We start from the raw sequence: 27,074 nt of genomic DNA, 5'->3' as shown, positions 1-27,074 counted from the left end.
GTGCATTGATTGTATTTGTGATGTGGAAGTATACCTTATGCAAAGTGTCTGAGTTCAGTTGAGATAATGTTAGATAGTTGAGATCACCTGATCTAGAACAGGTTCCAATGATAGGTCTAATATGGGTTACGAGCATCTGTTTAACAAATATTCTCTGCTTCACTTGAGACCAGAGGATGACCAGGATAGACATGGCTCACTGTCTCCTTGAAGCTTCTTGTTTAGTGGAATCATGCACAAAATAGATATACAATGTCCCCTCTGACAATGTTGAGAGAGAAAGAAACTACACTTAGCTTCATGTGCCACGCTGAGGGTTTGGCTCTACAAGCGAGGATCAGTGAGTTCCTGCTGGATTTGATGGATGCCATCAGCTGCTCCAGATCACCAGAGTGGCTTGAAAATGCAAATGCTGGGTGAAAAGGAGTCTGAAAAGGCAGAAGGCAGATCATGGCTGATTCAGCAGGAACTGCAGTCAACTGAAGTGAGGAGGAACTAGAGGCCAGTGGTCAGTGGGGAGCTGGACTCCAGGGGGAATTTGAACTCTGAGAGACACCACAGAAGAGGGAAGAGAAAGGGCATGCTAAATTGGCACCCCATATGAACAGTCTGGGCAGCTGGCCTGCTCTGGGATAGACTATGGTCCAGGTCCTTAGTCTTGGTGAGCTTCTCTCCATTGTGCACAAAATATAAGTAGTAATACTCAGCAGGATTTGTATAATTTTGATGTGTAAAGGTTGAGGATGAGTGCAAAGAGTTCTCAAAAGGCTGCTTAGTGCATCACAGCTATTTGGCGTTTGCCTTATTATTTTTGGTACGCATTATATTTGTTCCAACTTCATTATTTTAAGGAAGCATCTTATATAATAAAACAATCTGCTAATACAATGTTAGCTTTCTTGGCCTTTAGAAACGACTGAAAGAATGGCCTGTGTAATGGTGGTGTGGTAGAATGCTTCATCTGAAACAGGGAAGAAGTCTATCACTTGTTCTACAACTGTTGGTAGGTGTTTGTAGGCAACTACAACACTTCAGTTTCTCTTCTTTACAAGAAAAATCTTGAGTTGGCCTGGGTCCACCCAAGGTCTTCTCTAGTACTGAGATTCTATGGCCATCACTGGAGACTCCACAGGTGAGGATGGCCAATGGACATGCCATCTCCTGCCAATTTAAACTTAATGCAGTGCTTCTCAGTTGGAGTGATCCTTTCTTTCTCCTGACCCATGTGCATTTACTAATATCTGGGTATCTTTGGTTGTTACAGCTGGGTGGATGTCAATATGTCTATGAGGTCAGGGGTATTTCTAAGCACCTCAAAATACACAAGACAGACCTTTACCCAAAAAATGACTAAAGTTTCACTCGGGCTCAGCAATTCTTGTTTAATGCTTGCCATATGTTTTCAAAACAAAAGTAGTTAGTCACAACTCTCTGTATTTTACCATGTCTTTTGGCCTTTGGACGGAGCCACAGAAAGCTGAGCTATTTAGAAGGCTTTGCTTCTTGCTTTTGCTGTCTCCTGACCAAAGGGAGCTGAGAATAACAGTGATGGAAGACATGGTATTAGCTGCCTTAAAGGAAGAACATGGGACGTCTTGAACATTCATGGCTAGAATAGGAGGGGAAATGGGTCTCTATCCACATTGCTAGGTGACTGACAGGCAGTGAGTGTTAGATTCTGGTGAGACTTCTTTTTGTACATACTAATTAGATACATACTACTTGTATTATGGTGGAGCAGACTCTGGGCTTTCACTGAAGACAGAGAAAAGTTGAAGAGCAGAGCAAGTGTCGGCTAGCTCTATAACACGAGATTCCTAGAACTGGACTCCCAGGCAAGTCCTATTCATCCTTCCAGACTCCCTGTAAAGAGGCCTCCTCACCCAGATCTTTATTTAGTCAGTTGCTTATCCATGTACTTCTCCACAGAGGCCTCTCATACAGCCCCAGCCCTGATGCTGGACAGATACTCCAAACTTCACCAAAGGAATAAGTGAACAAATGAATGAGTTAGTGAATAAGAAATGGCTTTAAATTCCATGGCTTAAAACTTATGCAGAATTTGAGATACTCCCTTTTGGCTTCTATCCCAACTTGATCTGTGTATCTCAGATTATAAAGGGAGATGCGGGAGGGAAGCAGGGGTTTTCTGGTTGACACCTCATAAGAGGGCAGGGAGGTGGTAGTCACTTGGAGAATGAGAGGGTGTGGACTCAGAGGGTACTTTAATACAAGTGAGAATTGTGGGTAATCTGGTGTGGCGGGTCACCAGCAGGAAGGTGATCAAGGGGAATAATAGGGCTGGTAACTGCTCTATTATGGGGAAGCATTAATGGTCTCTATAAAGATGGTATATGGCTCAAAGGTATTATTTTTAGTAGGTGTCTTCAAGTTGTGTGAATTAAAAAGGAGCAGCTTGGGTAGTGGAATTCATTAACTTCTCAAATCTACCTTATTTACACTGAATGTAAACCCTTTGGAGACTGGTAGCATCAACCATTCCAAATAATCCACCCAGAGAGGACAGTATTTTCTAGTAGGACTGTATTTTTGCCTTAAGACATGGGGTGGGGAGGGGATTATTGGATGTTTTAAATACTCTTTAGAGGTGCATCATCTGTCTCCAGTAACCCCATTGAACCCAAAAGTTCTGAGTCACTTTGCGACCATTTACAACTAATCTCACAGGGTTTGTTTGTTACAGACCATTGTGGAACATTTAATTCACTTGTCTCAGAATCACTCAGGTTGGTCAATGGTCTCTTGTGTTTGTCAATAGGTGATTAGTGTTAATTTATAATGGAGTTCTGAATGGGAGCCTCTCCTGATCTTGGCTTGCTCTTACAAGCCTCTTTACAGGTTTACACACCTTCTTGTGCAGAGAGAGGCCTTTATGACACGTGATTCTCAGCTATCTCTTTATGAAGGCCTTTTCTCTCAGGGCTTAGGTAGCATGGCTTCACCAAGAACACTTTTCTCTTTTCTTTTTTCTTTTCTTTCCTTTCCTCTCCTCTCTTCTCTTTTTTCCTCCTCCTGTTTCTTTTTTCCTCTTTCTTCTCCCCATCCCTTCCCCTTCCTCCTCCTCCCCGTCCTCCTCCTCTCCTTCTCCTCTTTCTCCTCCTCCTCCTCTTCCTTCTTCTTCTTCTTCTTCTTCTTCTTCTTCTTCTTCTTCTTCTTCTTCTTCTTCTTCTTCTTCTTCTTCTTCTCCTTCTCCTTCTCCTTCTCCTTCTCCTTCTCCTTCTCCTCCTCCTCCTCCTCCTCCTCCTCCTCCTCCTCCTCCTCCTTCTCTCCTTTCTCTCCTTCTCTCCTTCTCTCCTTCTCTCCTTCTCTCCTTCTTCTCTCCTTCTCTCCTTCTCTCCTTCCTCCTTCCTCCTCCTTCCTCCTTCCTCCTTCCTCCTTCCTCCTTCCTCCTTCCTCCTTCCTCCTTCCTCCTTCCTCCTTCCTCCTCCTTCCTCCTTCCTCCTCCTTCCTCCTTCCTCCTCCTTCCTCCTTCCTCCTCCTTCCTCCTCCTTCCTCCTCCTTCCTCCTCCTTCCTCCTTCCTCCTCTTTCCTCCTTCCTCCCTCCCCCTCCCCCTCCCCTCCCCCTCCCCCTCCCCCTCCCCCTCTGCTCCTCCTTCTCTTCCTTCTTCTCCTTCTTCTTCTTGCTATAAATGAAAACCTCTGCCTTCCATATCAATTTCCTTCCAGGTATTCTGGGGTCTCATAATTAAATTAATAATAAGAATAAAAGGACTCTGTCCTTATATTTGTCATTACCCTCTTTCCATCTTCACTAGTGAATGCTGTCTCAGGTCACCTGCTGTGCAGAGAGAGCAGAAAAGGAGAGGGAGACAGAAGCTCCTGGGAATTCTTTGTACTCTGTGCCGTCTTATCTTTCTTATAGAAACTATTTTCATTCAACTATCCAGAAGTGGAAATCAAGGTCCAGTGATGATTGGTTACACATTCAAAAATCACATGGCTAGTTCAGTGGTGAACAAAACTTCCAATCCAAGTGTCATTGCCTAAACCAGATAAAGCTCATCAAATACCTACAGTAGGAGAAGGAAGGGACAGGGGGAAGGTTAAGCCAAGACCACAGAAAAGATTTATAGCTGAGAAAATAGGAGGGAGCATCTCTGATATGGAGTAGAGTGGAAATAGGAGAAATTGAATTCTTTTTCACTCTGTACACTGATGGACTCCATGGAAACTCATTGATCTGCACCAGCAGAATCTTCAAAATAGACTCGTGGTTTCTCCCTGTCAGTCCTGAGCCAGAGCTTTGGCTCAGACAAAGTCTCATCAGTATCCTGTGTCCCCAAGTTCATCATCATGTTGCCTCTTTTGCAGGAAGTAGAGGAACAGTGTAGCAAATATATCAGCAATTGACATTTATTGGGTGTACTCTGCATGGCGGATAAGCTTTGAATATAAAATTTTTAATATATCATTGAGTCGTGCCCTATTGAAATATGACTGAATAGATGGAAAAATGAAAGTTTCAATGCCTTAAAAAAACACAAGCCCCTTGTATTATTATTAACACAGTCAGTGAGTATGAGTTACTCTCTCATACGTCAGTACTTAGCTAAGATGCTATCACGGTCCATGACTCCATAAAAGTAGCCTGTCTATGAACAACTATCATTCAGTCATTTACTCATGAGGGACTTATTTATCCCGTGTTATAGACAGGGGATAAAGTCACTGAAAATGATTTTCCATAGTATTATAGCTAGTGAGACCAGGAGCTAACACTGGAAGGCAAGTTCCAGAATCTTCCTTGTTAACTTCTCGGAATCTTACCATGACTCACAATGCAGATCTTGGACTTGGAGTCAAGGGAAACAAATGGAAACTCAAGTACTGAGAATGAATGTCAGCAAGCATTCTACTTCTGTGGCTTGTACGGAGCTGTAATGGAAGGAAGAATGCTGCACATGGATGCCTGCATACACATGCACATATATACATATATGCACACACACACATGCACATATACAGATACACACATATCACACATGGCTCAGCCTGAGGAAAAATAAACATGATCCTCTTTCTTGGGTCTAGTATTTCTCCCACTCTGGATTTTTTTTGTCCCTCTCTGCAAATGAAGGGGACGTTGATGCCACTTGAAAGTCGTTTCTGCCACTGGAAACCTCAGAAACATGAGTTGAAAGCGGATTTCTCTCTGTGTGTCCACAACATTATTGACACATCAGGTAGCAGCCATTATGTAAATAGCTTCATTTCTACCTAGACCCTATTTATACAATTCTGGGTAAAAAAGGCAGGGTAGGGGGCCCAACAGAGCCATTTAAGACTCGTTACCAGCTTCTCACTTGGGCTTTGATTTTGGGTGCTGGCTCTCATTCTAAACACATACAATTGCCCTGTGGCTGGGAAGCTTGAGCGGCTGTGCCTATCCACAGCTTTCCCGTGCTCTCAGCCTCTTAGATAAACTGCACATGATTGCCTGTCGTGCAAAGTGGCCACTCCGTGGCTCAGAGCAGTGGATGGACAATTATTTAGTGGAAGCGTGTGTCTAAAGACCTGACAATTTTCCCCTGTGGAGTCTTTGAGCGCCTGTGATACTGGTAGTGGCCCACTTGTTGGTTTGCAGAATTAAAGAAAAATATCTTGAGGCTTAGAGTTTTCCACTCGTATCTTGAGGATTCATTTAAAAGCTGCCTTTGTGTTCTCAATTACACACAGCAAAAGGGGGTCCAAAAGATGCTTACATACGTGCTTTATTGTACTGTCAAGGAAGCCGAAGGTCAGACAGGGGATGTGGCCAAGCTTAAGAATCAGTAATGGATGATGTATACCAACAGTCCCACAAAACACTGAGCCTCTACTCTGATTTTGAGTACGCAGTTCTCCTGAGAGAGACAGTCTAGGAAGGGCCAGAAACTCACGGTTTCACAGGTCATGCTAATGACTGGCGCAGCAGAGCACAATTTAGTGAGCTGGAGGCCACTTGCTCCATCCTGAGGAGCAGTTGCTATGCAGAATCAGCTTGTGGCTACTAGAAGGTCGTATCTACATGGGGCTGCCACACTTTTGGACATAAAAACTAGCAAACCTTTTGGGTCCCATCTAAAACATTTAGATTTTAAGTGTTGGTTCAAATGCACGCAACAATCTTCTAGGCATGGCAGTGGCCAGTCATCACATGTTTCAATCGAGGAGACATCATGGACCATCCATGTTTCTGAAGACCAAAGGTCACTAGCAGGAGATTCCACAAATGGATCTTGATCCAGGAAACACACAGGGCCATCCCATCTCAGGGAAGGATAATTACAGATCCAGACCCTAGTCATTGCCCCCTTTAATGTTTTGCATTGGGGCTAGTTTAAAAATTCACCTGATCCAAGTATTACACAGGGAACAGTGGGCAGCTACACATTCTATTTATGCCTGTGCCTCTTTCCATGTCCCTTCATCTTGTACACTGGAAGCCTTGTTGGCTTCTATGTCCCCTGCTTTCATGTTCACTCCATCTTTCCTGGTCACAATGTGAGACGGCAAAGCACAGGTCATAAAGGACAGGCAGCTCTAAATGAGTCTTGTAAACAGGAGAAATCCTGTTAAACAAGAGAGATGAGCAGGGGTGTGGGCCAGGCAGAGGGAACTGATCCATGATTCCTGGGGAGGGAAGAGAGATGTCTCTGCTTAAGAGAGTTGGTATAAATGAATGTGAATTAAGAGAAACTGGAGTCTAACACTGCAGATAAATCTCTGCTGTGCTCTCCAAATCCAGGGCCCTCCCTGTGACAGAAAGATGATGGTGTTCATACGAGTGTGTGGAGACTCCCACAGATGTTTTTCTGAAGTTTGGTGTTAGTAAAAGACATAGCAGCCACCCTCAGTATCTCTGTTCATCTTCCAGTCTTTGTTGCTTGTCCTTTTTAGAGTTGGAGATTTTTTCTCTTGGGAAAAGGCATCACAGAACACATGGCTCTAAGTGCATCAGAGTTTTGAACCTTGAGGGCAATCAACTCCAAGTTCATTTCTCAACTTTAGGTAAGGAAACCCCACGTTTCTTTAGAAAAGGGACATCTTATATTATGACTTCCGAAGATTAGCATTTTCAGCTCCCCTGTCAAAAGGACTTTGTTTACCTGCATTAAAAGTACTAAGTAAAATGTCATTACTTCGAGAGCAGTGGGAGATAATTAAATCTTACACACTTTAAGGAATCAAGCCAGGGGCAGAACTGTTTTGCATACAGCACGCAAAGATGAGGTGAAAGTAGCCTGTTTCGGCTGTCACTCAATATTAGATTAACTATTGGATAAGAGATACAGGTCCATGGATCACAGAAGCTATCTGAAAGACCCCCCATCCTCCACACTGAGCTCTGGCATGCCCTAGCACTCACATAGATGGGGTGGCTTAATAAACTGAGAGGCTGGAAGAGCTGGCTGCCTGTTGGAGGCTGTATGTGATCTGGCTCCAGGATAGTCTAGTTTTAGTACCTTGAATATACGGAAAATGACATAACAGGAAATTTATACATATTTACTTGGAGTTTCCTATGCCAGATAATCTTTGAAGTTGTCCCTGCCAAGGACTTGGACAGTATGAAGTAGATCTGATGGAACATGGGGATTGTCACACTATACTGGGTATATATCATGATATGATGGGGCTGTTGAATGAAGTTGAAACTGGAACTTGAGCCAACTAGAAAGATGCAGGTAGACTGTGGGAGTATAGGCAGAAGCTTCTTTCTGTGAACTAAGCCAAGCAGAGTCCTAACAGAGAACATGGCACTGAGGTCAGGTACATTCTGGCTCTTACTCATCCCTAGTATGATTTGACTCCTGGCTTCAGTGTCCATGCATGTAAAGTGGCCACGTGAGGAGGGTTGTAAGGCATGCAGGATATCTGGGTCAGAGCTGGCTAAGGAGACTGTTGCTGTGCATGCTGGTCCTGGCAGCATCAGTTGCCTGACCCTGCTTTTAACAAGGTATCCACTGGTGAGTTATGTCTAAATACTGCTCTGGACATAGCGTGGCTGCTAGCTATCACTTATTCTTGTTGGCCTGGTTGGTGTTGCTTTCCCAGGGTCCCATCTATTGATCACACCAGAGGGAGAGCAGACACAGTGGATCATGAGCTGTATGCAACATAGATATCATGGGATGGTAGCTTAACTATAAACTGCCTCTGAAGTTGGCCACACTTTGGAATGCTCTGCTAAGAGAAGCTTACATTTCACCTGCTTTGAAGGTTTAGAACAAGGCCATTTCTGCTGTCCACTGTAAAGGGTACCACCTGCGTTCCTTTGACTCCTCTTATGCCACCAGGTATTTCAGCCATGTATTTGAAGTTTTGCAATCTCCTCTGGACCATATTGCTGTGTGGCCCAGCTTTGATGGAGCCAGACCATCTGGTACAGTGGTTCTCAACCTTACTAATGCTGCCACCCTTTAATACAGTTCCTCATGTTAGGTGACCCCCCCCCAACCTTCCAAATAAATTATTTTCATTGTTACTTCATAAGTGTTAGGTTTCTATTGTTATGAATCACAGTGTTAATATTTAGTATGCAGAATATATGATACACAACCCATGTGAAAGAGTCATTCAACCCCCAAAGGGGTTACCATTCACAGATTAAAACTTACTGGTCAAGTAGTTAGTTACACTTGGAGATCAGCTAGTATTTATTGATTGAATAAATAGCTTAATCAAAGTTTGGGGAAGATTTTACTGACCTGTCGTAGTTTCTTTTGTATCAATATGCTACATCCCTTATAATCCAAAGAAAGCCTATGGATATATATATATGTGTGTGTGTGTGTGTGTGTGTGTGTGTGTGTGTGTGTGTGTGTGTGTGTGTGATTTCTACTTCTGAATAATGAAAGTACCATGGTTAGAAAATCCTGAAGTCTTGTCAAAAGTGCCTTTGGCCATGAAAGCAGAAAGACTAAAGTGTAACATAAAAGTTGACTCATATTACCTTCTTCACGGATAGCCCATCAAGTGATCCACTCCTGTTTATTTTCCAACCCATCACACATCTGGGCAATCAATAGATCTGCCTATTATCAGTTGACATAGGCCTTCACTTCTGTATGCAAAATTTTAAGCTTTCCTATGATGTGAATCAGTTTAAGTTAGGTTCTGCCTATAATTTGCTGCCTATGGGACCAAAAAGAATAAAAAGTAATTTGACTTTACACATTGATTTTTAAGTGACCACTAAAATAATGTCTTGACAAGTATTCTCAAGTAAGAGAAAAATCCGTAGTGTATGTACTATGTACTGTATGATGACTGTGTAACATCATGAACATATATGTATGTATGCCACAAGCTAGTATTAACTACAATGATTACATCAGAGTTTTTGTAACCAAGAGTAAATTGTAAAATATTTTAATGAATATGTTAAATCCTGCCTTCTAATTTTCTCTTTTTTTCCCAAAATGATGGACATACATTCATTTCAATTTCTATTATAGTTGCTGAACTATTTTCAACTTAACATGTAAGCATTAGTTCAGCTTCAATAACAAACACCCCTAAACCTATAAAAGGCAAAGGGCCTTTGTCTTGTCTAAGGCTTGTTTCCATGTATGGTTAAAAGTGAGACTCTCCAGAATTACTGAAGAACTTTGGGGTCTAATGAGCTTTGGCTTCCTCTAGGCTCACACTTCCCCCAGGGGCTGGGTATTCTCCAATTTGCTACCAGCTTTACCACGTATTCAGAATCCTACTTAAGGAGGCATCTTGTACTCCTGTTATTGAGTCCCCTTCCCACTCACCTTCACTACCATTGTACAGTGGCTAGAGTCTCTGGTGGGTATTTCTCATGGGACAGATGTGCTTCTCCTTGCCAGGAATATACCAGTGAGCACATATGCAGTAGATCTCTGCCAAAGGTGCCCTACAAGCATGAAGACCTGAATTTGATCTTAAGCTTCCTTAGAGAAAAGCTGGGGCAGCAAGCACTTATAATCCTAATGCTAAGAAAGAAGAGATAGACAAATCATTTGGGTTTGTGGAGCAGCCAGTCTACTCAAATTGGGGAGCTCTAGGATCAACCGAGTCCCTGTCAAAATGTTTGACAGTGATTGAGAAAGACACCCAGTGTTACCTTTGGCCTCTATGTATATGTGAACACACACACACACACACACACACACACACACACACACACACACACACACACATGAGGGGTGGGGCAGGGACTCAAGAAGTGGTGTGGAGATGGACAAAAAGAGTGAGACACATAGATAAACAGGCAGAAAGAGAGCCAGGAGATAGCAACAATGTAAACAAGCACTCATTCTCCATGCTCTAACTCTGTCACTGCCCCTGTTGCTCACAGCCTGACCTTTACCGTGATTCTTCTCACAGACCCTCCACATCTAACTAGTCCTCCCAGAGTTAGCCATTTTATTACCTCCTTCCCCCGCCTTTTTTTTTTTGGTCTGGCCATCATCAAGTATGTCAGGGTAGTATCTGTCTTTAACTCTGGGTGTCCTCTTTCTGTAGCCTATTCTTTCTGTTACCTTCTGGCCTAGCCACACCATATAGAATGGCCTTTCCTGGTAAAGCTTTCATGTCATCTAGACTTCAATGGCTTCTTTGACCCCAGATTATACCTTTGCATGAATCCCAGGTGACCTGAGTCAGGATGTCAATGCCATGCTATGAGCCTGGCCCAGTGTTTCTCAGGTCTTAACTGTTTTCCTCCTCCTGATGACAATGCTCAGTGCTGGTGACATCTGCATTTGAGTGGCCATGATGCTGTGGCAAGGAGTTTTAGGAACTGCTTAAGGATATACTCCAGCTTATAAAGTACTAGAGAACCTACTTTTCCAACTGAAACAGATATGGACAGGTTGTACCCATTCCTACACTAAATTTATCACAATTTTGTGATATTTCCATATCTTCCCTTTGGTCCCATCCTCCCTGCCCATCGTCCCAGATACCACATCCTGTGAGCTATTTGGGGACTGGACAAACAACTTTGATGCATAGCTTAGCACCTGGCAGGGAGTCAGCTCCTGCAGAATCTCTGAGGAAAGAAAGTGTTACCATTGGAATGTTGTAAAGTGAAAGGCTAGCAAGAGATGTGTCCATTTCTTAGTGCAGCTCTGAAAAGCCTTAGTGACCACTTTTTGGTATGAGACAGAGTGCTGTAGAAGGGCTACTCTAAAGTGCAGATGTACTTGGCAATGGATGGTCCATACCTCTGGCTAGGAGTATCTATGTAGTATATCACATGTCTGAAAGGGGAAGAAGGGACCAAGGCAGGCTCATCAGCCTCTAGGGACCAGGAACCCTACCTGTAGGCCAAACCTTCAGATAATAATTCAATAAAGTTTCTAAGTGGCCATTATACTCAGAGGACCACACAATTTACAATAGCTTCAGAAACATTGTTAAGTAAACTGTGGAAGGCCATGCTGGCTGTGGGAAATTTAGGGGGCTATTTCAAGACTGTATCCTCCATGTTCTGGAGAATCTGGCATAACTAAGAGAGGTGTTTTAGAGACTCGAAATACACAGGGAGTCTGTACATAGTGAGAAAAAAAGGATACGTTGAGCCATCCGTGTGTTCGAATCAGGTTACAGAGGGCGAAGGAGATGAAGATGAAGATGATGAAGTGGCTGATGCAGCTCTGGTCTCTGCTTCCTTTTCCATCTCCACCCTTAACACTTACCCACCATAGTGACATCACAGTGTTTTAACACATGCTTGCCTTCTGGAGAGCGGAGGAGCTTCCCCCTTTCCAAGCTTGAAGTGACTTTCTCTATTAGCTTAAGCCATGAAGCATTGCCTTGTGGGGATAGAGGACATTGAATGCAGGAGTTAAGCACAAAATAAATAAAAGCTCCTAAGTCAGTCGGTATTGATGTTATACTTATGAAACGTAAAATCCCTTGCTGACTGTAGAAAATTAATGAGAAGCATGGTCAATATTAATTGTGCTTCCAAAAAAGACAGGGGGAAAATTCCTCCAAAATGAGTGTCAATGTAGTTCTCTTGCCAGTACTGTATTGAGTCTTTCTCCCCAAAATAAGTATTTAAAAAAAAAAAAAACTAATGACAGAATCACGTAGGAAAGCACTTACTTGGTCTAGCTAATGGAAAATCTTGATAATGATCTTCGAACAGTAAGGTTTAGGAGTGTCTGCTCTTAGGTGGGTGAACTGTCTCCTCTGTCAACACTGCAATCTTTCTTTGAACTGGGAGCAGTCTAGAGGAAGGGATGGAAGTAGCTCTGATACCTGATCTTCTCTTAGAAGTGTCCCTCCCCCATCTTGTGGCTCATGAATTATTAATCACAAAGTCAGCCTTACACACAAGAGGAAAAAGGAGATAATTTTCCTCTGAGTGTGCTGATTAGCCAGTCGTTCAGTAAAGGGAAGAGTCCCATGTTCCCGGTATCTATCTATCTATCTATCTATCTATCTATCTATCTATCTATCTATCTATCTATCTATCTACCTACCTATCTATCTATTTATCTGTCTGAGGAAATGGAGCAGAATCCTCCCTACATCTCCAGTGAATGATTTTTCAATTAGCCCGTAGTTTCCTCTGTGTATTCCCTTCATAGTCCTTTGTGGGTGATGCAGAGCAAAGGTTTAAGAGGTTTTGGACAGTTTATGTGGTCTGGAGAAGCTGTTTGTCAAGAAAGAACATCTGTAACAACTTTTATGCTCCATTTGGGTCCTGAGTCTTTTGCTTATTTTTACAGCACTATTTCTGAGGTGTTAAACCTAACTGAAAGGTGGTGGTTAAGTGGTGTAGGAAATGTTTCTGGAGAATTCTGGAGAGCTGGACAAACCTCATGACTCCATATACACAGTGAATAAATGGCTAGCTTGCAGGGCCTTTTGGTCTGTCTCATCAAAATACTTTGAAATGTAGATACGTTTTGATGTGGAATTTTTACTTTCAGTGCAGTACAATAGGGTGATCAAAGAATGTGTTTGGAATTTAGTCACATCTGGGCCATCTCTTCCCCAGGACAACATTGTTTATCCTTCTCACCTCTTCATTTTCTAACCTGTAGAGCCAGGAGTGGTACAAAGATTCAGAGAGATAAGGGAGTGGAAAGTGTGGTATCAGAACTCGATAAGAGGTAAGCAAGTCTTTGATTTATGTTTGCTGCTGTTGCTAGGAATCTAGACTAAGACATGGCTGGAGAAATTGAACAAAGGTACAGCTGGAAACAGGTTCTGATAGGCACTGTTTACAATAGAGAAAACTCGGGTGGACTGCATATATGATGGCATATAAAGACAGTGACTGATTTGCTTATTAAGACCCACATGATTGACAGTTGTTTACCAAACAGTATTCACAATAATTTAAATGAAACGTTAGGTTACAAAGGAGTATCATATGCACCTCTTCACATTCATAAATATACCTGAGTGGTACCCTTGGGTGATAGAAGGAAAATCTTTAGGGCTTGTGATTTTTACAATGTCCATGTGCTTTCCTTGGTTAAAGTCTGTTTAGTCTTTATTTTATTGGAAGAAAACAAAGAACCTTTTAGAGGGGCTGAGGTTCCCTGGGTAAGAGATCTTCTTCACTATTTCTGTTTTAAGTTGAAATGTCCGTGAGCCTTTGTCTGAGAGTTTGGGCTGTGACATGAATATGCTGGTGGGTAGAGGAGTTACTCCATCAGAAAATGTAAGGAGTGGGTGGGTGGAATGAAGGAACATTTGAAACCAAGACCATGAGGCATGACAACTATGCAGGCACTTGACAAACATCCCCCTTCTCCATTTGCTTCCTTTACTAGAAGACTTGCTGACATTTGCGATGTGGAGACGTGTGCCACAAACTTAGGGTTGACTGGCATTTATGGGTAGTATGAGGCCTTATTTGCTCCCTGCCAACATTGCCACACACCTAAGCCCTCGTCCACCCACCTTCTGAATTAAATTGTGTGAGCTGTAAAACTTTCTAAAATGGATCTTTGCAGAAATAACAGTTGTCATTTTCAAAATGTGACTTACCTGGGTGGAAATTTGAAAAAAAAAATGACTTGTGACATTTTAAACACTATTACTGACTCTTGTGAAAAAAAAAAAAAAAAGAAAAAATAATAAAGGGGAAAAAAGAATATTGTACCTGGTAGGAGAGAAATGGGGAGAGCAGCTGAAGACAACGCGTTTCCTATCAATGCGTTATTGAAGTATTTGGGTCTAAATCCCAGTGAATTTGTAAAAAAATGAACTAATGTTTGAAGAGAGCATACGATTGCCATAAATATCTATTTATATTCGTACTTCAGGAATGGACCAGTTCCCTTAATTTTCTTCATAAATGAAAAATTATTTTCATGAACAGGGATTTATCATTCTTATAATGCTACAACGTGACCCTGAGCATTGTAGCGCTTCCAGCTGAATATAAATTGTAGTGTCTGGGTGCTTATGTAAACCTGCAGTTGAGTGCTTCTGGATATGTCTTTTCATCTCCAAAGGGTTAAGGCACATTTATGAACATTTTCTTCCTTTTACTCCAAGAATACATGTGTGTGTGTATGTGTGTGTGTGTGAGTGTGCATGTGTGTGTATGTGTGTATGCACATGCATGTGTATATGTGTGTGCATGTGTGTGTGTGTGTGTGTGTGCACATGTGTGCATATGAAAATTGTATTTGTTCCAAACCTATGTGATTCTCAAAAAACTGTCCACAAACACTTCTTATGTATCAGTTAAATGTTTTTGATTCCAGGAACATTGCATTTTAGTATAGAATCTAGTTTGTTTTTATTACATCCAAAAGCTGAGTATCATAAAATATGCTGAATCTTCTTTGTATTATTTATTCATAAATAATGACAGCATTATTGCTGTCACTAAAACTTTCTAGAAACAATTTTGCGAGGAAGTCTTATAATTGCAAATATAGATGAATTATGTTTATTTCCCCCAAAACGCCTATTTCTGCCATAGTTTCTCTCTTTGGTGAGAGATGCCCCCATCTCCATGAAGGTCCCAATCTCTCTGCTTATTTGTCTCATCTTTCCTTTGTTCTGTTTGCTGTTCACTGTTGTTATGTGCAGAGATCACCTCCTTTTCTGGAATTTTCTTCCTGAAATGAGAGCTCAGCTTTCCAATAAGACTTACCATCATTGTTCATTTCTTCACAAGCCTTTTGGCTGCTAAGAAATACTGTTTTAGGCCTCTCTCTCTCTCTCTCTCTCTCTCTCTCTCTCTCTCTCTCTCTCTGTGTGTGTGTGTGTGTGTGTGTGTGAACACACACATGGGCACTTTTGTGTTGTGTATGCATGCGTAAATGCTCGAGTGTGCATGCTTGGAGTTCAGAAGTTGATATCAGGTGTCTTGCTCTCTCTAGACCTTATTTTTGGAGACTGAGTTTCTCATTGAAAGCATACCGATTTGGCTAGGCTTCCTTGCAAGCAGGGCCCTGAGATCCTGTCTCTGTCCCCCACCCACCCAGTGCTGGGATCACAGGTGTGAGTCAATGGTAATTATTTTTCTTGGTTGCTAGAGATGTGATCTCAGTTCCTTATACTTGTGCAGCAAGCACTTTGCCTACTGAGTTCTCACCCTGGAATTTAGGCTGATTTCATGTGTAGTATCAGAAGAGACATACACTTTAATGTTGCATGTTTTATAATCAAGGTCACAACTGGCTACCCGGTGACCTATTTACTCTAAGTTCAATGGTGTGTAATTTAGTTTAAATGATTGCTATGGCTTTACAATTTTATGTGAATATTTTGGTATTTTTTTAAGTCAGAAGATTTACCTATGCTGGGAACATTTCCTATACAATGGTGATCTGGAATGGTGGAAGGAACCTACATTCTCCAGCCCCAGGTCTCTAAAGACATGAATCCAACTGTGCAATAGCCCTGACATTGGTAGGCATTTTATTTTGCTGATCTACCTCCCTTCTCTTCTTGTTCCTGCAATCCCTCTCCCAGCAACTTTTGTCCTCCCACCTAAAAAGGTGAGAATCATGGGAATTCTGGCTGAACCTGAGATAGAGGATGCTGATATCCACCCACATGATACTATCATCCAAGGTCAATGATACCTGAGTCAACCAGCCAGTTCCATCTGTCAGTGTAGTTCATCATCTGGTACTTTTCCAGGGTGTTATTCATTCTTTTAAACTTTGGAGGATGTCATAAAGTGGGATTAAACGTATCTTGTCATAGTTTGAACAGTAAGAGCAGTTGCAAAGACACATTTATGGGCGCCTGTCTAGATTGCAGTGGTACAGTCATGCTTACCATTATGAGATTTGGAAAGATCCTTTCATGGGACAGCACTTGTGTTTCTCTTTCCTTCTTTACTCTTGTTGCTTCTGGCTGTGGAGATCTTGTTCTTACAAGATTTTCTTAGTATTTGTTAATGTGTCATGTGGATAGTACCATCCTGGGCTAGTGGTCCTGGATTATATGAGAAAGCAGGCTGAGCAAGCCATAGGGGATCAAACCAGCAAGCAGCATCCCTCCATGTCCTCTGCATCAGCTCCTGCCTCCAGGTTCCTGTCCTGTTTGTGTTCTTGTCCTGGTTTCCTTTGATGATGAACAGTGATATGGAATTATAAGTCAAATAAACCCTTTCCTCTTCAACCTGATTTTGGTCATGGTGTTTCATCACAGCAATAGAAACTCGAAGACAAGGACAGAAGAAAGTAGACCATTTGTGCATCTCTGATTTGTTTATATGTTTATTTCATCTGGCTCAAGATCTAATGTATGTTTCTGTATGTATACAGAGTGGAAATACATATATATATATATGTGTGTGTACATATATATATGAATATACATATGTATATATACACATATTTATAGGATACATACCATTATATATTATCTATTTCTATTGGTAAAAAATGAAAAACACTAGGACCTATTGGTCATTTTCTAGTGTTCAACCCTCAAACTCTGAACTCAGAATAGGCTCCAGTCTCTCTTCCCCCACCTCCTCCCAACTTTGTTTTATGCTTGAAAATTAATAAATAAGGGGCCTGAATTGCCACAAGAGAATAGCAATGTTGTACTGGGCAGAAACTCACCACAATGCCTGAGCTCCTCAATTTGGTTTATGAGTTTCTTCGCATTCAAGCTTCTCCCTCAAGTTCAGCTGAGACATCTGAATGCGATATGGTGACACTTAGCATCAGTGAAGGAAACGTGACATCTGGCAAAGGTGAAACGACTTTTCAATGGGATCAATTTAAGAACCAGTTGATAGGATTTAATCAAGTAAATTCTAGGCCTGAGTGGCTCTAACCTTTCCACATGAAAGGCCTGGGTAGGACCAGGTCCTTTCTTAAGAGAAAGTAACTCTCCTCAGTTGACAAATTATTAAAGGGACTGACAGTATCTAAGACCTGAGGGTCTCAGTCTCCACAACTTTAAGTGTATAAATACTGAGAAGAACTTGGGCTGTGGAAGAGGACCCCCAAACCCTATCCGAGAGCATAACCATTGCTCAAAGTCTTGTCAGTTCTGAGCATAGCTATGGTATGCCCATCCTCCGACCTTCAGCAGCCATGACACAATAAATGTGTTACTTTAAGCCATGCAGGTTTTAATGGTTGGTATCTCAACAATATCAAGTGAGCATGAACATCTAAAGCACTGTGTGTTCAGACAGTGGGTCTATGGTATCTGTGTCTGCCTCCACCTACCTCTTTGTCATCTTCCTTCATCCACTTCTGTAAGCAAAAGCAAAGCAATGATCCGTGCAAGCTCCGTGCTACCTGAGGGCTTCATGCTTGCTCTGGCTCCAGCTTGTGCCTTTTCTCAATGTCCACAAACGCAGCTTTATTGGTACTTTTCTTTATTCTGTTACAACTACAGGGAGAAGTTCTTCTTTGGCGAGAATAATACTTAGCTTGCTTTTGCTTTGGCAATATCAGATACTTGATTCTAGGGATGTGGATTTGGAAGTGAACTCGTAATAGTGTTATATCCTACAGCAGTGCATGAGGAAGAAGGCGTGTGGCCATCACAATATACTTCTTTTATGTCCCTGCTCTCTTTTTAAATGTTCTTTCCTGTTCAGGCTGCTGGGCTTTTTCTTCCTCTTTCCCTTTGTGCTGTGGCATTTGACTTGAATTTTGATGAGGGAAACTTGGTCCCTCCCCAAGAACTTATTTGGGGGTAATTAATTCTTGGCACCATAGCAGTGCTTCACAACTGTGACTTCCTTCACTATGAACTGACTGATTAAATGTCCAGGCATGGGACATGTGCAATTATTGCATTTCGTTTTGCCAAAAATTTAATCGCTTATTGAACTTGCCCTGTTGGGAATGAGAACGGTGATTGACTGTGTAGGAGAGGAAGGATGGAATTCTTATGAGGACTGAACAGGCATCGTTGAGAACTTGTTTCAAGTTTCCTCCTACACAAACTGGAGCTGTCCAGAAAATGGAGTCCATACCTGAGGGAGGGGATGGTATCCTCAGACAACAGCAGACCACAGTGATTGTTGATGAACTTTTGATGGCCTGTACAGCAATGGGTGCAAAGAGAGGTGGGAGAACAGAACAGGAAGGACATGTGGCACATTGAGAGCTAGTGCTTCAGATGCGGTGGCAAGGATCAGGGAAATCTGGCCAGATGTAGGAAAGGGTGCCATGCTGAGGAGCTCACTAATTATTCAAGAGAAGATAAATTTGGACTTTGAATTGTGTATAGTTTCAGGAAATCTTTTACACTGCCTAATGCATGACAAAATAAAAACTAATTGATGCTTTACTATTTTAAATTTTGCAGCCTGGGGGCGCTGCCAGGATACAGTTTTCTGTATCTAATTCTACCTTGGAGCTACGAAATCTTATAGGTAGTCTATGCTATGCCTGTAGTCTATGCTAAGCTCAGTGAGGGGATATAGGAATTAATTTCACCAACAAACAACCTGCTACAAGGGCTCTTTCTTTCTGTCTCTTTCTCTGTGTGTCTCTCTGTGTCTCTGTCTCTCTCTGTCTGTCTCTCTCTCTCTTTCTCTCTTTGTGTGTGTGCTTGTGTGTGTGTTTGTGTGTGTGTTTGTGTGTGTGTGTTTGTGTGTGTGTGTTTGTGTGTGTGTGTTTGTGTGTGTGTGTTTGTGTGTGTGTTTGTGTGTGTGTGTTTGTGTGTGTGTGTGTGTACATGTGTGTCAGTGGAAATGCGTATACTCATGCATGAGGAGACTGGAATGGACATCCAGCATCTTTCTCAATCTCTCTCTACCTTATTTTCTGAGACAGTGTCTCTCACTGAACCAGTATCTCACTACTTTAGCTAGGTGGGCTTGCTAGCAAGCCCTAGTGATTCTCCTGTCTTCACCTCTCCAATTCTGGGATTACTAGCACACAGCACAGTTGGTTTTTTTTTATGAAGGTGTTGGGGGATAGGATTTAGGTCCTTAAGCACTTTATCAGTTTGGCCATCTCTCCCAGTCTCACAAGCATTTTATAATATGATCGTTTGTGTGGTTGTATTTATAAACAAATAACTAACTAAAGAAGCAGAAGATTAAATTGGAAACAGCTTACATGGCCCCGACTGCTTAACTGGGCCTTATTTCTCATTCACTAAAGCAAAGCTCCACAGAAACACTGCAAATCAAAGCAGGGATAGCAGGCAGATTCAATATGTATTTTAAACGTAAAGGTTTCTTTTTAAAGTTAAGAACAGTTTTTATTTTACTAGTCGTTAATGTCCTTTCCCATCTGACTCTCTTAATGAGTCAGGGTTTCATGAGGCTTTGTAAGAGACTTCTCTTTCATACTTCACCAGGTATAAGGACACTGAATACTTTGGAGGCCAAGGAGCGCACCCGGTTTGAGTGTAAGACAAAGTGACTTCAGTCTAGAAAGTCTTACAGGTCCAGCCTCAGATCAGAAGAACAACTCAGCACATGGCAGGTCATCAAAGGGTTGGCACAGACAGGGTCCAATACAGATGGACAGGCAATGGCCATAGACTATGCCAGAGGCAGAGATCCAGCTACCAGCTGCTTGTGGAGGGGAGGCTCTGGAGAAACAGCAGAAGTTGTATGTAAGGTTCAAGGAATACATCAGGGGCACAGAAAGTTCAGGTCAACCATGGAGGTGTGCCTCAAGGCAAATACTACCATCACTCTCACCAGACAGTCACTGACTCTGACGACGCAGTCTGAGGAGGTCTGGTAGCTCACAACATAGGTTTTTCTTTCCAAAGTCCTACTTCTTTGTATACATGTAATTTTAGGCTTTTTCTCCTCTGGAAAGACTTTACAAAAAGTTCTTGTCTCACTAGGCACATGGTGGTGAAGTTGCTCCATCACTAATTTTTAGGGAATAACCTAAGTGCTTCAGTGAGAAGTGGAACATACGAAAGGTATAATATTTTTAAAAAGCAGATTTCTATTTTGGGTGGCAAGAGGCTGAGTGCACAAAAGGCCCTTTCCTGGCTTATACATTAGATATCTCATTAACTTAAGAACAGAATTCACATGTAAATTATAACCCTTGTTACTGCTCATAACTGCAGTTCAGATACGCTGGCGGTTTTCCCATACCTTCATAAACCAGTAACTGCCAGAAGAAATTACATACTGCACCCAGCACCTAATTGTCATTAAAGAGGCAATACTTGTTCAAAAAAGTTACAAGGTGGCTGCAGATTTTGCACCACACTACTGCTGCAAGTTCATGGTGATGCTGCTAGTCATCTTGCCGGTTCCCTGGATGGGGAGAATGAATTCAGGTCTTGCCTATGAAAGGGCTGGATTTTTGCATTCAGTAGTAATGACTCTGAACCAGGGAAAGCTGATGTTAAGGAACATCTAGGGCAATATAAACACAGCAGAGTGCCCTGTGAACAGCTTTCACACTGTCTCTGGTCACTGTCACTTGAAATTGTAAACTAGAAAGCTAAAACCTTTAGTGTGAGTCTCTCAGGGTTAAAATGCCTTCTTTACTCTCTAAGAGTAGGGGATGAAACAAGCCTACTATGTTCATGCATGGGGGCATGCATGAGTGCTTGCATGTGTGCATGTGTGTGTGTGTGTGTGTGTGTGTGTGTGTGTACCCGTGTGTGTATCAATCCATCAAAAGCTTGTTCTTCCTGCACCTATAATGGGAAGAGACTGTTCTGCTGACTCATAGTATCTTCTTTACATGGACATGTTATCCCAAGAGCTCAAGAGCAATAGGTAGAAAGTTCTCACATTTTTTAAATGGATGATTTGGCTTTGGAGGGCATTCTTTTGCAGATGACTTATTTTTAGGTTAAGGGAACAAAAAGGGATGAGAGCCTGTGGTTTTACAGAGAGCCACAGATGATGGTGGCCAATCACTTCTATGGGTTCTTGAAATGGCCAAGGTCCCATATCTGCTACAAGTTCTTCCTCTATCCTGGCACATTCCCCAGAGAAGCCCCCTGTCCCTCATTATCAGAGTTGAGCAGATGGTCCCGAGCAGTTCTCAGGATTTCTGCATGATGCCAAGTGAAAATGAACACTCATGGGGACACTGCTTGTTATTCTAAGACCAGGATCTCAGTGCTGCTGTTTAAAGACACTACCCCAACCTGGGAATGTGTCTGTAGTCATAATTTCCAGCATGCTTCAGCTTCTTAGGCAAGTATTATAGGAATACAGTGCGCCTAGAAGAGACTGTGGCAATCCTCCGCTGGTTCTAATTTCTGATCTATCTGTTATTTTTAAAGTGGAAGTTCATGTTTTTTTTAACAGTATTAACTTCCCATACAGAAAAATGTTATATAAACTCAATGGCATGAGTACATATTAAATAAGTTATAGTTTAAAATGCATCATTTCCTTCTGATTGCCTATGAATTTCCTATGTTTCTTGTCTAGTCTTCACCTTACCAACCCATGGTAACAAGGCAAAAATAGTTTTATTTGGAGATACCGCAGGTATTTCATAATTATTTGTAAATAAATGAGCAGATTACCTTGGATCAGCGACCAAACACTGGAGACGATGATAAAGTCCTCTTTGTGCGTGTTTCTGAATTGCCTCCTCTTTTAAATACTTCCCCCTGCATTTGGTCACTGTGAAACAAACATTTCCAGAGTGGCTTGTTGGGTTCTAGATGCTGCAATAAGTGCTTAGTTGGACAGTCATTTCATCTATACTTTTTAAAGCCATATATACAATGATGAGAGTCTTAGTAAAGGGAGACATGGAACTTCTGGAGAGGCTAAGGGCTTGCTTTAGAACATTGTTATGCGTTGTTATGAGGAGTACTCCAAAGTTTTCTTAAGGTCTGGTTATTTCCAGAGTCACATCTGAAACATCTTCCCAGTGTGTCTTCTAAGTTCATTGACTCAGCCAACCAGTCTAGTGTGTGGGTTTTCGAAATGTAAAGCACCCTGCTGAGTACCTGGCAACATAGTCCGTGCTTAGCCTATACCCTACCTATGTTTGTGGAGGGGTTGTTAAGTGCAATGAAGGGCAGGCTGAGGATTGAGGGAAAGGTGGGTCTGTGTACACTAGCAAGTCTAACTGCTGAAAGTCAGCTAGTGCCCTTTGTGGGTATTCTCAGTAGAAGGAGTGATGGACATTGAGGGCTTCCATTGATGGATATAGAAAGATACTCCTGATCCCAGACTGCACTGGTGGAATACGGCTGTGATACCTGTCAGGTTCCCTCATCTTGCTGAACCCAGAGCTGTCACTGAAAGTCTTAGTCTGGTCCGTTTACTTCCCTTCTCAACATGGAAGTTTCACTCCAGCAAAGAGCCCAAGAAGGTAGCTGGTAGGATCATCAGCCGGACAATGCTCATTCCACCCCTCTCATCCCCAAGGGCTAGCTCTTAGAGATAGGTACATGTTTGTTTTATTTGAAAGTCTTTCACACTGCTCCACAACCTTCATGCCATACAAGAAGGCTTCCTCTTCCCAAGATGGAGCTTCTGAAAGGAATAGAACAATCTCCCCTTTCTCACCAATGGCTGCATCACATCTCTGCCAGAGATATGTTCCATTCTTCACAATTAAACTTTCAATTCATTACACAAAATAGTGAGTTAGCTTCAGGAAGTTTTGCCTCTTCTTTTTCCCCTCACTTTCATAGTATATGTATTAATAGGCTGCAGGGCACGTTGTAGCAAATATTTCACATGAGAGTTTGTGCCACCATGATAATTAGAGCCAGAAAGTTATATGAAGGTCTTCCTGTATTAAGTAAACCAGCCCTTGCTGAGAATGGGGAGATGAATGACAGAATGCTAAGATGAAAGCTGCTGCAAAAATGACCAAAGATTTGAGATATATAGACTGGGAAAAGAACCCACATATTTTTATCTTTGCTGAGAAAGGTTACTATTTTTTTTTCTAAAGACAATAACAGAATAATAACATTCTCAGCCAATAATTGCATGACTATATGACCCTCCATGCCTATAGATGTTGAAAGGGAGAAAAGCAAAACAAAGAAATTAACAGGAAGCAATGCCTTGCACGGAGTTTGTTTGCTGCCCTTCTCATGATTAGATTCTGTCAATCAAGGAGTGTTTTCATACAAAAGGCCATTAGGAGTTGGAGCTTCAGTTCTCCTGAAGGGCAACCAAGCTTGAATGCCGTCAAAGATAGAAGGTCTTCTATGGTTATGCTATCACAGGGTGAATTATAGCTATTGGCATTTAACTGTGTAACCAGTGCTTACCTGGGGATTTTAATAAACCATGGATTTATGTTTTACGTTTTCCCTTCCTAAGAACATAGAACATTTTTATGCTTTGACTTTATTAGTTGTTTGTGTGGCTTCATCAAATCGCAATTCAGGGTACATGTATAAAGCACTGGAAATAGATATTCCAGCCAGCTGAGGAGCATTGGTTTATAAGTCAATATCCGCCAAGGGGGGGTAAAAAAATTCCTAAGGATATTTTGTGTTGCCTTTAAATAAAGAGCTCTCTTTATTTCAGGCTTCAAATAAACTTTTATCTTACCCAAGTTGACTGTGATGTCTTCGGTGCATCTAATGAGGACCCAACTCAAGGTACAAAAGGGGGACCTGGCACTGGAGTGTTCAGAGTAGAGGGTTAGGCTCCACATTCTGCTTCCCAGCTGGGCAAGATCTGGCAGAGCACGTGGGCTGGGTTTTCTGCTTCTCTTGCATTCCCATGGCCCTTGGTTGTGTGCCTTTTTTCACAGTGCTCTTCTATCTGAGACAGGAACCTTTGTTGAAAATTCTGACCCCATTCTCTGTGTATTGCTCCCAGGATGTCACTGTAATGCTTGTGGAGAGTATAGGAGGTGACAGGCTGAGTGACTGAGACAGAACAGAACTCAACACCAAGTCTGTCTCACCTGGCCTGCTGCAGTAATTGCTTAGCTAGGACTGCTTAGCTCACACCCCTTCTACAGCGTGCATACTCTCTCACATGCTGCATCATGTCTGTGCTTTCTAGTTCTCCCACCTTCCCCTTGGTCTAATCTTTTCAGGGCCTCTAGCTTGTTCCAGGGATGAATACAGAGCAATGACACCATCTGACTTCCTGCTTTTCTTCCCCACATCTGTGACCCCCTTATTCTCTCATGCCCTTCTTAAAGTTCTACTGTTGAAAGTCACTTCTCATTCAGACCTATCTGTCCATTGTTCTCTCCCTCAGTGCTCTGTCCCTGCTGGATTGAGTCAGTGTGATATTCTATACTCCTATTTACCCAGACTCCTGTCCATTGGAACATAGGTGCTATAACTGCAGCTGGCATTCGCTCTACTTAATCAAAGTCTATAACCTCTACTAGTAAGCTTCACAAGGTCAGAAGTCACTTCTGTTTAAATTCTGTTATCTCTAGTAGCTGACACCCTGCCTGTTGACAGAGGGGGTCTTTGGTAAATTTTGATTAAATTAAGGAAAGGACAAAGAATATACAGAGAGAAAATGATGACAATAATACTATAGATAAATAGGTAGGTAGATAGATAGATCACTTCTTCCCTCACTGGTGGCCTATGGATGTCATGATGGTATAGCTGTTCATTCCTGTTTATAATTCTGTACTTTATTGACTGTAAGATCCTACAATTGTATGATACACTCTATATCACTAAGAAAAATGACACCATCAAGTACAAGTAAACTATGAATAAACATTGACTGTGAGATGGCTTTCTGTTTTACACATCAGAATTCCAGAAGACAAAGTATGGGACTATATGCCTTTCTGCAATAACATGTATTAGAATTAAGCAATGGCTTTAACACCAGTCTTAGTGGGTAATCTGAATTCATTCTGATGCTGCATCTGGTAACCTGAACTCATTCTGGGTGGGAAGAGAAAACTGACTCTCATAAGGTTTCCTCTGACCTCCTTATACATGCCATGGTACATGTGTGCACATGTGTACACACACACACACACACACACACACACACACACGCATAACACACATAACACACAAAATAAATAAGATGTACAGAATACTTAAGCTAGATCAAATCTGGGAAAACTGAGTTGAACTGACAACATTCTAAAGGGTAAGCTGAAAATGTGAACCTTTGGTACAATCAATCACTCTAATACTGATTCTATGGCATGCACTGGGATAGATGGAGTGGCACCTGAGCAGCTTGGTCAGCTGCTGAGAGGCAACCCCAGCACTTCTGGTGTTTGGGACTGTAGGATGCAGTGTCTAATGTGGAAATAAGATGACACTGTGACTTTCAACAATGTAAGGATTAGTAAGTCACAAGCTACAGAGTACAGAGATGAGAGCTGCCCAGTTCCTGTCTTCTCCTTAGCTCTTCGTGAATAACACTGTCATGTATGGCTCTGAAGCTGTTTCTGTAGCCTGTTTATTGGAAGAGAAATTGATTCACAATGGCTTGAACTGTTATCTAGGGATAACCCATGAACCTTGAATCCAGCAATCTCTACTCCCTCAAGTAGTAACAGCCCCAGGATGCCCCTCCACATATGGGTATGACATCATTTCTCTGCCCTCTAATCTGGTAGTACTCCCAATAGAAAGATGGCTGCCTGGCCAAAGATCAGGGATCCTGAATCTTGCCTTGGATTGTAACTAAATAATGGTCCTTAGTGTTGTGTGTTACTCATGTGGTCTTCAGTGGGATAACACACCTCCATGAAACTTCCAACACCTAACTCTTTATCTGAGACCTTCCCTAACCCATGTGATAATGGGGTCATAAGATTTCTGGGTTTTGGAAAGACATGCTTTATCTTCAGTCTGTACCCTGTTCTGCTTCCGATCTTGCTTTTCCCTTAACAAATCGATGCATTCCCAAGCTGGTCACTACTCTACATCTTCTCCTGCCTCTCACCTCCTATTACATTTCTCTTTATTCTTGGGAGTTGTTTGTTTCATAAGTCTAACCCTTTGTGGTTCCCACATCACAGGCTGAGCACTTCAGATTCACAAGTCTAGTAGTATCTGTAAGAGAATCTCTGAATACTGTAGCACTCAGTCCTATCTTCTCAGTCCCTGTGAGCTTGGGGCAATGAAAGTGTCACAGTGCCAGAGCCAACAGAATCTGCAGGGATGTCTCAGCTAATTAGCTTATTGAACAGATGAGCTGGCTTTCACCAGAGGTGACCCAGCTGGTGGTGACACATTAGGACTTGACTCTCCAGGCTTCTGCCCTCAGCTGGCTTTAGTTCAGGAAGCTGAATTCCTTCTTAACAATGTCTGAGACAGGCCATTTCTCTACCTTATTTTAAGTCTGTATTTTTGAAGACTCATATCTTTTGCCAAAAATCTTTTTAAAATCGCACATTAAAATAGAAATCGATTTACATGTTTCAAATGAAAATTTTTATTGATTCTTGGTGAGGTTCACATCGTGCTCCCTAGTCCCACTCATCTCCCTGACCCCCTCATATCTGTCCTCTGCTCCTTTAACCACCCCTCCAAAAGAAAACAGAAAATAAAAATAAATAAAATAAAAACAAACCATCTCATAGTGCAATCTGTGGTGTGTCATGGTGTGTTCTACCCTTTTACACATACAGCTTTACTTGCAAATGTTCATTGCAATAAGTCATTGGTCTGGTTTGAAGCCTCTGGCTTCTGCCACATTATCAACACTAGATCCTCTCCTGGAGTCCTCTCAGACATTCTGTTGTTGCCTTGAGTGATGG

General features: G+C 42.0%; 1 protein-coding gene across 1 annotated transcript in view; it reads left to right on the top strand.

Annotated features, from left to right (window-relative positions):
• Positions 1-27,074, top strand: part of Ppargc1a (PPARG coactivator 1 alpha) — a 630,627-nt gene that overhangs the window by 398,773 nt on the left and 204,780 nt on the right. The gene's annotated exons all lie outside the window — the stretch shown is intronic.

This window comes from Arvicanthis niloticus, chromosome 7, assembly GCF_011762505.2.
Source record: "Arvicanthis niloticus isolate mArvNil1 chromosome 7, mArvNil1.pat.X, whole genome shotgun sequence".
Classification (NCBI taxonomy): domain Eukaryota; kingdom Metazoa; phylum Chordata; class Mammalia; order Rodentia; family Muridae; genus Arvicanthis; species Arvicanthis niloticus.
This window is presented reverse-complemented; position numbering and strand designations above follow the sequence as displayed.